The 12,686-nt window shown below is 35.5% G+C and overlaps 2 non-coding genes across 2 annotated transcripts; both read left to right on the forward strand.

The window, feature by feature from the left end:
• The first annotated feature begins 3,054 nt into the window (after window positions 1-3,054).
• LOC131179564 (small nucleolar RNA R71) lies at window positions 3,055-3,161 on the forward strand. Its single transcript, XR_009148455.1, has one exon. It is a non-coding gene; the product is annotated as a small nucleolar RNA R71 (small nucleolar RNA).
• Window positions 3,162-11,896: 8,735 nt separating this feature from the next.
• On the forward strand, window positions 11,897-12,003 carry LOC131179612 (small nucleolar RNA R71). Its single transcript, XR_009148503.1, has one exon. It is a non-coding gene; the product is annotated as a small nucleolar RNA R71 (small nucleolar RNA).
• The last annotated feature ends 683 nt before the right edge of the window (window positions 12,004-12,686 follow it).

A 12,686-nucleotide genomic window follows, 5' to 3' on the forward strand; every position in this document is an offset into this window, starting at 1 on the left:
TACCAAAGTTAGGCCAAACCCTAACTCACAATTTCAACCTCATAAAATCTCAATGTAAATTAACTTCTAATACTTATAAATGCATCAACCAACATCATTAAATCACTTTATATACATCATAGTCATCAAAAACCATCACTCACCATGGGTACCAAAAATTCACTCCCCTCATAACTCACCTATTTCTTTTAGTTTCTTACAAATTTCACTTCATTTTAACCTTAACTCAAGGATTAATAAAGGAAGGAAGGAAGATTAGGCACTAACCTCTTGGGTAATTTGTTAAACTTCAACTTTTCTTCTTCTTTTCACTATCAATGGCTTCCTTATGGAGTGGACTAAATTTTTAATGAAGGGGTCTATGGGTTTTGGTGAGGAGGAAGCTTGGAAAATCAAGTTTTAGGGAAGACAAAAATGGAGGGAGAGAGCTCCCATGGTGGACGGCAAGGAGAGAGAGAGAGAGAGAGAGAGAGAGAGAGAGAGAGAGAAGAGGGAAGAAGAAGATGGTTGGTGGGGTTTTGTCTCTTGTGGGTATTTATATATATACATTTATGTGTACTTTATTGTTTTTAAATTTCATAAATCTATTTCTTTTCTTTTCTTTTCTTTCCTTTTTTTTTTCTTTTCTTCTTCTTTCTCTTCTCATTTTTCAAATTCAAATTCATAAATTTAATTTATGTTATCTATTTTATTTCCTAATTTTAATTTGACATTTATGTCAAAATTCACCTCTATGGGTGAAATGACCAAAATGCCCTTCATGGTGCATATCGGGTTATTTTTATTATTTTTGTACCAAATAAATAAATTCTCTAAATTTTATTTTATTTTCTCAAAATTCTTTCATATTTGGGCTCAACCTCCTCTGATGTTCAATAGATGGGTTACAATTTTCTTCCAAAATAATTCTGTGCATGAAAAAGTGTGGGCTTATTCCCTTAATGTCATCTATGGTATATCCTAAAACTTTCCTGAATTGCCTCAACACTCTTAACAACTTATCAACCTCTAAAGTACTCAAGTTTGCATTTACAATTAATGGATAAGTGTTATTGGTGCCAAGAAATTCATACCTGAGCTGAGAAGGATGTTGCTTAAGTTCTACCTTAGGTGCATCTTCTTCCTTGAATGATGGTTGCTTAGATTTGACTATTTCCTTTTGTGTGAGTTGAAAAACTGGAGCAGAAATGAATGTTGGACTACCCTCTAAATGTTGAGCATATGCAGCCACATGAGGGTTGTCATAATCTATGCTTCCTCCATGAACCAAGCAATTTTCAAGTGGATCTTTCGGATATCTCTTTCTGAAGTATTCTTCAACCAGCTCATCAATGATATCAATTCTCAAACAAGTATCAGCTTCAGAATGATGCTTCTTCATAGTGTTATTAATATTGAAAACCAATTGATCTTCACTAACTCTAAGAGTCAATTTTTCTCCTTTAACATCAATCAATGCTCCTGCTGTAGCTAGAAAGGGTCCTACCAAGATAATTGGGATATTAGAATCCTCTTCCATGTCTAAGATGACAAGGTCAATAGGTATATAGAACTTCCCAACCTTTAGAGGCACATTCTCCAAAATCCCTCCAGGATACTTAATTGATCTGTTAGCTAACTGAAGAGAAATGTGGGTTGGCTTAAGATCTCCCATATTGAGCTTCTCATAAATGGAGAGGGGCATAAGGCTAACACTAGCCCCTAAATCACATAAAGCTTTTGTAGAACATGATTCCCCAATGTGGCATGGAATTGAAAAACTCCCTGGATCCTTGAGCTTTGGAGGAAGTTTCCTTTGGAGGATAGCACTGCATTCTTCTGTCAAAGCTACAGTTTCATAGTCTTCAAGTTTCCTCTTGTTTGAGAGAATTTCTTTTAAGAATTTTGCATAAGAGGGCATTTGTGAAAGATCATCAATAAAAGGCACATTTATGTATAGCTTCTTCAAAACCTCTAAGAACTTTCCAAATTGCTTATCAAGCTTGGCTTTTTGAAATCTTTGTGGAAAGGGAAGTTGTGGCTTGTAAGGCTCTGGAGGTATATACTTCTCTTCCTTCTCTTCAATTTTCTCTTTACATTTTTCTGCACTTTCATTCTCACTTTCTTGTTTTTCACTCTCATCAATTTCTTTCTCATTTTCTCTCTTATCACTATTTTCACTTTTCTCATTTTTTTTCACTCTTCTCATTATTTACAACTTTCCCACTTCTTAAAGTAATCGCTTGACACTGCTCTCTTGAGTTTTCTGGTTGACTTGGAAGTTTTCCAAAAGACTTGGTACCTGAGGAAGATGCTTGTTGTGCAATCTAATTTTCCAACATTCTATTATGTGTTTGCATTTGTTCTAGCCTTGCTTTCATCTCTCTCATCTCCTCATCATGCTTAGTTTGGTTAGCAAGAATCTACTGTAATAAAGCTTCTGTGGTGGAACTTTGTTCTTACTGTTTTGGTGGAGGTGCAGGATTCATGTTTCTTTGCTGAAAAGTAGGCAATGGTTGCCTATTTTGCTGATATGGAATTCCTTGTTGCTGTTGTGGCTGAAGATTCTGATTTGGGACTTGACTTTGCTGATTTCCCCATGAAAAGTTGGGATGATTCCTCCAAGTTAGATTATAATTTTGAAAGTAAGGATTCCCCATTTGTTTGTTTCCATAATTACCAACATATGCAGCTTGCTCTCCATAGTCTACTCCACAGCTGGTAGTTCCTTCTGCATAAGCAACTTGTTGTGAACTTCCGGAAGATGATGATGAACTAACTAATATACTTAAATCTTCCATCTTCTTAGCCAAAACATTTGTAAGTGCATCAAACTTTGCATTAATCATGTTAAATGGATCAAGGTAATACATTCCAGCAGCTTGCCTCTTTTGAGTTGGAGCTGGTCCTCTTGGACTACTCCAAAGATGAGTATTCTTTGCAATTTTCTCCAATAGCTCATAAGCTTCATCTTCATGCTTCATAATAAATTCTCCTCCTGTTTGAGCATCAATAATCCCTCTAATTGCAGGAGTAACATTGGTGTAGAAATTCTAGTTTATCATCCATTTTGGAATGGCATGATGTGGGCATTGTCTCTCTAATTCCTTCCATCTCATCCATGATTCATAGAGAGTTTCATCTTCTCTTGGTCTAAAAGCTGTCATTTGATTCCTCAATTCTTGAGTTTTTCCAGGTGGAAAATATTGTGCAAGAAATGCATCAGTGAGTTGCTTCCAATTTGTAATGGAGTTGTGAGGTAAAGAATCAAGCCAATCCAATGCTCTATCTTTCAAAGAGGATGGGCATAGCTTCAATCTTGCTGCATCATCAGATACTCCAGGTTGTTTTTGCATATCACAAATCATAGCAAACTTCTTTAGATGTGTGTGTGGATTTTCAGAAGGATGTCCCCCAAATTGAGAATTTTGAATCATTTGAAGAACTCCAAAATCCATCTTGTAACTATTTGTATCAATTCTTGGTCTTGCTATGCTCTCTCTCAAATCATCAAAACGAGGAAAAGCATGATCCATCATACTTCCCCTAGGCACATTAGCATTTACAACCTCTTCACCTTAGGCTACATTTTCATTGTTTCGATCATTTCCAGCATTACCACCAATTCTAATTCTTTCATCAGCCATGTCTGCTTCTATTTCAGTCTCTCAAGGCTTCTTTCCTTTTTATGGTTTCTTTCTTGTTGACTCTACAAAATTTATCAATTTCAGGATTAAACAATAAGGATGTGTCACTTGTGCTTCTAGCTCTTCTCATAAAAGATTAAGAGTACCTAAAAAGAACAAACAAACACAAAAATGAAAAGATAACAAAGATAAAACTATAAATAACTAAAACAATCAAGAATTCAATCTTAAACAAACAACTCCCCGGTAACGGTGCTAAAAACTTGATGTGGCCCAACCGCAAGTGCATGGGTCATACAAGTAATGTAGAAAAAATATCGTTCCCACGATGAGTTGTGTTAATGATTGAATTTTTTATATAAAAAGTTGACTAATTCAAATTATTTTTGAAATTAAAGCAATAAATTGATGGATATTGAAGTATGAATTCTATATGTGTAAAATTAATGATCTATTCAACAATGTAATGATTTAACTAAATTTGCATCAAATTAAAATAAGCAAATTGAAATATGGCAAGATTTAAAATGGCAAGTAATTAAATTCAATTAGAAATTAACAATTATAAAAAGGCGATTCCGGAGTTTGGGAGTTCATATTCAAGCTATTTTGGGATTTTTAAATTGATTATCCAATCTTGTGGAACTTATGGGTTTTAAGAAGATTAATTCTTAAATCCTTTGAATATCCTTTCGAGTGGAACAAAGAGTGCCTTAATCAATCTAATCCTACTTTCGTGGAGTTAAAGTTAATCAAGACCTATTAAGTTCCTTAATTAATCTGTAAATCCTCTTAATCCTTAGTCTATTTCTAGATATAAGTTAATTAAGTCCAATTTCTTGATTATCTATCACAAGGTTTTCTCCTTTTTGTGCCTCAACCATAGATTAAGAACATCACTTAATGGGATCCTACACTAAGCATGTCATTAAGCACACAAGAAATGAATAAAACTCATTAAGACCACAAAATATGGATTACCCAATCAAAATCCACAAAATATCTCAAATATTACATCCCTTACTCCAGAATCAAAGAAAACTACTCACTATCCATAATATTTACAAGATATTCTGAGTTTATACGGAAATAAAGCTTTAATCTAAGCTAAGAAACAAGAAACCCAATACTAGAAAGGTAGGAAATATGCAAGAAAAGAAGGAAAATTCCAAATCTGGCTGGGAATGGTGGGAGTGACGTTTTTGACTCTTCAGCTGCTGCCCTCTTTCTTTCCCTTTTCCTTTCCTTTTCTTCTCCCTTTCTAAAATGGGATAAGGGTCTATTTATAACTTTTTCTGACAAGGAGCCCTAAAATGGTGTGTTTGAGGTGTGATTTTCTGAGGAAATCTTCTGCCAGCTCATTATGAAGTCTTTGTGGGACTGCATAAGTGGACTGCATAAGTTATGCAGTCCCTTATGCAGTTTCGGCTTGTTTCTAGCTCTCTGTGCGAAACTGCATGAGCGAGATGCAAGACTGCATGAGTTATACAGGATTCCGTGAGGTTGCATAAGGGAGGCACGAATCTGCATAAGTTATGCGGCAACTTATGCAGATTTCGGTAGGTGTTTGGGACATTGTTTCTTCTCCTTATGCAGAACTGCATAACTTATGCGGCAAGTTATGCACAATTTGGCCAATGCATACTTCAACTTTGAAACTTGTTTTTGACATCTTTGGCTGTAGAAATCACTCCTCAATGGCAAAATTTCTTTTTAGTCAGTCAAAAACACCATTTTACCTACAAAACAAAGTAAAAATACAAATTAATCCAAAAATTGGCAATAATGAAAAACTATCTAAATAACTAATGAAATTAGCTAAAAGTGATTAACAATCAAGTAAAATGGCTATGAAATTAAACCTAAATGACTATGTAAAATGTATGCATCAATAATATTTTAGTATATTCTCGGACCAAGGAAGAACATGCTTAGTATTTAAGGATGGTGTTGCAGACCTTGATGAAGCATCAGCTATATGCTAAGTTTTTGAAGTGTGAGTTCTAGCTAGAAAGTATTTCATTCTTATGATATGTGGTCTCTAATTAAGGCATTCAAGTGAATCTCAAGAAAATTAAAGTAGTAACTAATTGGCTTAAGCCTACTACAGTTACCGAAGTGTGAAGTTTTCTAGGCCTAGTAGGTTATTACAAGCGCTTTGTACAGATCTTCTCTAGGATAGTAGCTCCTCTAACATGATTGACTTGAAAGACTATCCTGTTCTTTTTATCAGATGAGTGTGAGAAAAGCTTCTAGAAGCTTAAGAACTATTTAATTTTAGCTCGTGTTAACTTTGCCTGTGAGTGGATAAGGGTATACAGTATACTGTGATGCTTTTAGAGTTGAATTGGGGTGTGTTTTGATGCAGCATGATAAAGTGGTGGCTTATGCTTCAAGACAGTTAAAGAAGCTCAAGCATAACTGCCCCACTCATGATTTAGAAATGGCAGCTGTTATCTTTGTACTAAAAATCCAAAGGCACTACCTGTATGGTGAGGTGTGTGAGATATACACCGACCATAAAAGCTTGAAGTATATCTTTCAATAGAGGGATTTAAATTTGAGGCATAGAAAATGGATGGAGCTTCTAAAGGACTATGACTACACCATCCAATACCACCCAGGTAAAGCAAATGTAGTAGTGGATACTTTGAGCATGGAATCTTCTCGCAGCTTGGCACATATGTTAGCAAATAGGAAACCATATATTCAGGAGTTGCATGAGTTAATAGATCAGGGTTTGATCTTGGACATAACTGATTCGAGTGCATTTTTGGCTCATTTTGTAATAAGGTTGGATCTACGGGATAGGATCAAGGTTTCCAAGCACAATGATCCATAATTAATGAGAACTGTGGAATGGGTACAGCAAGGAGAAGACTGTGAGTTTGGGTTTGGTGTAGATGGTACCCTTATGCAAGGCTCCAAGGTATGTGTGCCAGATGTGGACAATCTCAAGACTGAAATCATGCAAGAGGCACACTATACACCCTATAATGTTCACCTAGGCTCCACAAAGATTATCCATGACGTGAAATAAAAGTACTAGTAGAATGGCATGAAGACAGATACAGCAGACTTTGTGTCCAAGTGCTTAACATTTCAGAAGGTAAAGTTTAATCATCAGAGACCATCAGGGAAGTTGCAAGAGATTCTTATTCCTGAGTGGAAGTGGGAAATGATTATTATGGATTTCGTGACTGGGTTACCTCATACCACATGCGGATACGACTCTATATGAGTGATTGTAGATCATCTGACCAAGTCAACTCATTTTTTGCCTGTACGGACCACCTACTCTGTTGCCCAATATGCCAGATTGTACATTCATGAAATAGTTAGATTGCATGGAGTTTTTGCCTCCATAATATCTAACAGAGGGGCCCAGTTCACTTCTTGATTCTGGAGAAAACTTTAGGAAGCACTTGGCACACAGCTGAATTTTAGTACGACTTTCCCCATAGACAGATGGATAGTCTAAAAGGATAATTCAGACATTAGAGGATATACTTCGCATGTGTGTCATAGATTTTGAAGGTCAATGGGATGATCAGCTATCATTAGTGGAGTTTGCTTGCAATAACAGCTATCATTCCAATATTGGAATGACACTCTATGAGGCATTATATGACAGAAAGTGTAGGTCTCCTCTGTGTTGGACAAAAGTGTGAGAGATGAAAGTACATGATTTAGATCTGGTGTAACACTTCAGAGATGGTTCCTTTGATCAGAGAACGTTTAAAGATAGTTTTCAGTAGGCAAAAGAGTTATATAGATTCGAGGAGGAAAGGTGTAGAATTTATAGTGGGTGACTATGTGTTCTTAAAGGTCTCTCATATGAAAGGGGTTATGAGATTTGAAAAGAAAGGCAAGTTAGCACCCCGTTACATAGGACCTTTTGAGATCATGGATAGAGTGGGAGTAGTTGCCTATTAGTTGGAGTTTCCATCAAATCTTTCTCATGTCCACCCAGTATTCCATATTTCTATGCTCAGGAAGTATGTTCCTGATCCTTCTCATGTGCTGCAACCAGATACATTGGAGTTAAATAAGGATTTAACCTTTGAGGAGCAACCAATAGCCATAGTGGACTATTTGATGAGACAACTTTGGTGAAAGCAAATCCCTATGGTCAAAGTCTTGTGGAGGAGTCAAACTGTGGAGGAATGCACCTGGGAGTCAGAGCGGGATATGCGTAGCAAGTACCCATACTTGTTTAATATGTAATTCTATATTTTTATTCTGCCTTGTATAAAATTCAAGGACGAATTTTCTATAAGGGGGGAAGAATGTAATACCCCAAATTTTTAAATAATTAATTTGTATTAATACTAATAAATTCATTAATATAATTGTTTAGGTCATCAGAATCAACCTTCTTTTTTTACCCCAGCGACTGCAGTGATATTTGGTGGATTTGTGAGTAGATATTGATTTTATTTATAATTTTAATATTATTATACAGACAAGGCATGCTCATACATTCACTTATAATTATAATTATATATATATATATATATATATATATATATATATATATATATATATATAGCTATTATAGGCATGATTTGTGTTATATTATTATTTAAAGAAATTGATGTGGGTGTCATCTTAGGGTTATTTGGAGCTGTGTGCATGTGTTGACATGCGTGAGGTGTGGTACTGAATATAGGTATGATGACCAGATCGACTTGAACAAGTCTCACTTGGGGCTTGGTTCTTTTTGTGATGAGTCAGGGTGAGTACGGTTTTGAGTTGATCTTGCTGACCCCTGCATTTGGATTATTAAGAGAAAGTATGGCTCGAGTTGATCTCACTGACAGAGATTGAAATTAAAAGAGCTGTGTAGGGGATCAGCTCCCATATATATATATTTGATTGATGTGACACACAGGTGTGTGATTGCTCCAAATTATTCTTTGTGCGAATATTATTTGAACCTGGTTGAATGTGTTGATATATACTACATTTCATTATTAGGGATACATTAGTCCTATATAGTTATAGAAATTGTATTTAAAATCAATATCTTACTCTATATGTCGAATGCCCATTCCTGTTCACCTCTTTTTTTTTCCCAGGATACAGGAGAATTCGTTTTGTGATTGACCTGCTTCCTTCCTCATAAGTATATTAGCAGTAAATATCAGTATTATATAGTATTGATTATAAATCTAGAATTCTGCATGTGTTAAAAGTATTTTAATTAGTTTGGGACTGTAATAGTTTATTTATTTTTGAAATTGTAAACCTAATATTTATGCGTGTATGGATATATGAAATGGGTATTTATTTTGGATAAGGGACCTGAGCTCCCATTTAATTAAATTGTTGTGTTGAGTATTATGAGGATGAGCTGAGCTCTCCAAATGAATATATTTTATGATTACAGGTCGGATAAGTCAAGAACTTTCCGTTGGATAGTTCAGGTTATGACTGGACTCTGTCCCTTTAGTTTCTTGAATTGGGACTTAGAGTATGGGCTTTATGGTTGAGCTAGAACAGTTAGGCTTACTACAGATTTTGGGGGTATTATGCTGACTCAAGTTCTAGTGTTGGTCCAGCTCATAATTTGGGTAGTGAAAGGATTTGGTTTTGAAAAATGATATATATATATACACATTAGGTTTGAATTGAACTCAAATTTTATATGTTAATTACTGCTCAATCCTAGCTAGCTTTTGGCCTAAGGATCGACATGGGGTTCATGAAGACCCCTGGTTAGTTTGCTTAATTAAAATAGCGGAGTAAAGTTCAGCCTTTTATTTCCCCCCAATTTATGTATCTACATATTATAAAGTGTCCTGATAGATTAAACAAAGTTATAAAATATGCATGACACTAGTTTAAAGCACATATAACTAATTATTTCACCATTAAATTAAGCCTAAATGATTTATGCAGGACAAAAAATTACTCTATGGTATGAGAAGAGGGAAAATCCATCATTAAAATTACTATTACCTTGCCTAAAATTTCAAAAATTCAATCTAAAATAGAAAAGTCCTTTCAAGGACAAAATACTTCTCTCCGAGAATTAATATAGAATCATGAATCAAGCTTATGAGAATATATTTTATTTTACTTTATTTTATTATTTTTTTAAACAATTAAAAAGATTGCAGCAACAAATTTCTCCTCCCCCATACTTAAAACTTACATTGTCCCCAATGTAAAGCCTAAATGCAAAAGAAAAGAAAAAAAATGTTATAAAATAAAATAAAATAAGAAAAAGAAAACAAATCTGATTGTGGCTAACAAGCCACCCATGGGTTGCCTCCCAAGAAGCGCTTTTGTTTATCGTCGTTAGCTCGACATGGCAAAGCTCCTTAATCCACTGAATGCTCCTGATACCCCTCATAAAATGGCTTGAGTTCATGACCGTTGACCTTGAACATTTTGTTAGTTCCTAAACTTTGAATTTCAACTGCACAGTAAAGAAACACATTAGTAAACACAAAGGGTCCAATTCAACGAAAACACAACTTACCAAGCATCAGCTTCAATCTGGAATTATACAATAAAACTTTTTGCCCAATCACAAACTGCTTCCTTAGTTTGTCATGGAATGCCTTTGTCTTTTCTTTATAGATCCTAGAATTCTCATAAGCCTTAAGGCAAATTTTTTTTAATTCATGCAAATGTGATTTTCTTTCTAACTCATCCTCCATGCTTAACTCAAAAACATCCTGCACAAATGTATCAACAACATCAATAGAAAAGACAAAATGATTATCAGCAGGATATTTCATAGAATCAAAGATATTAAATTTGACAGTCTCTCCATTAAACTGCATAGTTAAGGTACCTTCATCCACATCAATTTTTGTCTTGGCAGTTTTTAGGAAAGGTTTTCCAAATAAAATCAAAGCTGACTTTGATGTGAGAGCACTATCCTCCATATCCAGAATGTAAAAATCTACAGGAAAAATCAATTCTCCAACCTACACCAGCACATCCTCAACTACTCCCAATGGATAAGTATTAGAATGATTTGCTAATTGAATAATGACACTGGTTTCTTTCAAAGGACCCAAATTTAAAGTTTGAAAAATTGAATTTGACATAACATTAATAGATGCCCCTAAATCTGCCATTACACGTTCAAATTTAGAATCACCTATTCTGCAGGGAATAGAAAATGAACCTGGATCCTTACACTTGGTGGGTAATTTTTGCTGAATTAATCCCGACACATTTTCCCCCACACTGATCTTCTCATTATTCCTCAGCTTACGCTTTGTGGTGCATAGTTCCTTAAGGAATTTAGCATACTTGGGAACTTGTTTGATCGCATCAAGTAAAGGTATATTGACCTCTACCTTTTTGAAAGTCTCCAAAATTTCTTTCTCTTGTTCTTCTTCTTCATCTTGGCCAACCTACAGGGGAATGGAGAAAGAACATAATTATTAACCTTATTCAGTTTAGGTTCAATATTTACCTCAACTTCAGGAACTTCAGACTCTTTTTCTCCTTGCTTCTTCTTTTTCGTTGACTTATGTGGAGTCTAATTATCAACTTCTTTCCCACTCTGCAATAGTATCACACTTGCATTTTCTCTGGGGTTCATGACTGTTTGTGATGGAAGCTTTCCAGAACTTTGAGCTTCCAACTTACTCACAAATGAGGCTAACCGACCAATCTGCATCTCTATGTTTTGAATGCTATTTCTAGTCTCCTGTTGAAACTGTTGTGTATTGCTAGCCAAAGCTTTAACAATTTCATCAAGTGACATACCTTGATTTGAGGGAGGCGGAGGTGGTTGATTCACTTGTCTCTGCTGATGGTATCGGTTTTGCACCGGTTGATTCCCATAACTCAGATTATGATGATCTCGCCATCCTGGATTATAAGTATTGGAAAAGAGATCATACATGTGTTGTGGCTATCCATAATTTCCTACCGTATTAACATATTGCATTGATTCATCTTCTTATAATGCAGGACACATGTCAGTAGCATGACCTAAATCCGAACAAATTCCACATACCTTAACAGTTTGCATGTTCCTTACAGCCAATTGCCTTACCAAAGAAGTTAAATCAAAAATATGTTTCTCAAGGTTAGATATACTTAGCTCATTAACCTTCCTAAGTGTGTGGTCCATTCTCATTCCAAACTGCTAAGAGTTTGCTGCCATGTTAGCAATCAGCCTCCTTGCCTCATCTAGTGTTTTGTCAACCAAAGCTCCTCCATTGGCAGCATCTATCATACTGCGATCCATTGGTAGAAATCCCTCATAGAAATTCTGAATCAATAGTTGCTCACTTATTTGATGATGGGGACAGCTTGCACACAGCTTCTTAAATCTCTCCTAATAATCATACAAACTCTCTCCATTGTACTGCTGGATGCCATAAATTTCTTTTCTTATGTTGGCAGCACAGGAAGCAGGAAAATACTTCTCCAGAAATATCTGCTTCATCCCATTCCATGAGTTGACAGATCCAGAAGGAAGGTAATACAATCAATCCTTAGCTGTGCCCTCCAGTGAGAAAGGGAAAGCCCGAAGCTTGATCTGATCCTCTGAAACTCCTTGAGGTTTCATGCTGGAACACACAACATGAAATTCCTTTAGATGCTTATGTGGATCCTCACCTGCAAGACCATGAAATTTAGGCAACAAATGGATTAGTCTAGATTTTAACTCAAAAGCAACATTTAAAGCAGGGTATTGAATACAAAAAGGCTGTTGGTTTAGATCAAGAGCAGCCAACTCTTTCAAAGTTCTAGCAGCCATGGTTTTGTTTTCAGAATTTGAATCTGAATCCGAATTTGAACTTAATTCCCTTGGAGATTGGACTCCTTCAGATGTACTCGAAATCTGCCTAGCTTGCTTAGCTAATTTTCTCAACCGTTTAGCTATTTTTTCTACTTCTGGATCAAAGATCAACTCACCAGATTGAGAAGTTCTTGTCATAAACAAAAAGAAATCAAAGTAAAAAAGAAAAATGCATCAAAACCCTAGAAAACGATGGAATTTGGCCTTAAGAGGGCGGGGTAATTAATCTTATCATTAGTTTTGATCAGAACGTCATTTCCTTCAAAATATGTATAGGC

The sequence above is a fragment of the Hevea brasiliensis genome, chromosome 4 (genome assembly GCF_030052815.1).
Source record: "Hevea brasiliensis isolate MT/VB/25A 57/8 chromosome 4, ASM3005281v1, whole genome shotgun sequence".
In the NCBI taxonomy this organism is placed as follows: domain Eukaryota; kingdom Viridiplantae; phylum Streptophyta; class Magnoliopsida; order Malpighiales; family Euphorbiaceae; genus Hevea; species Hevea brasiliensis.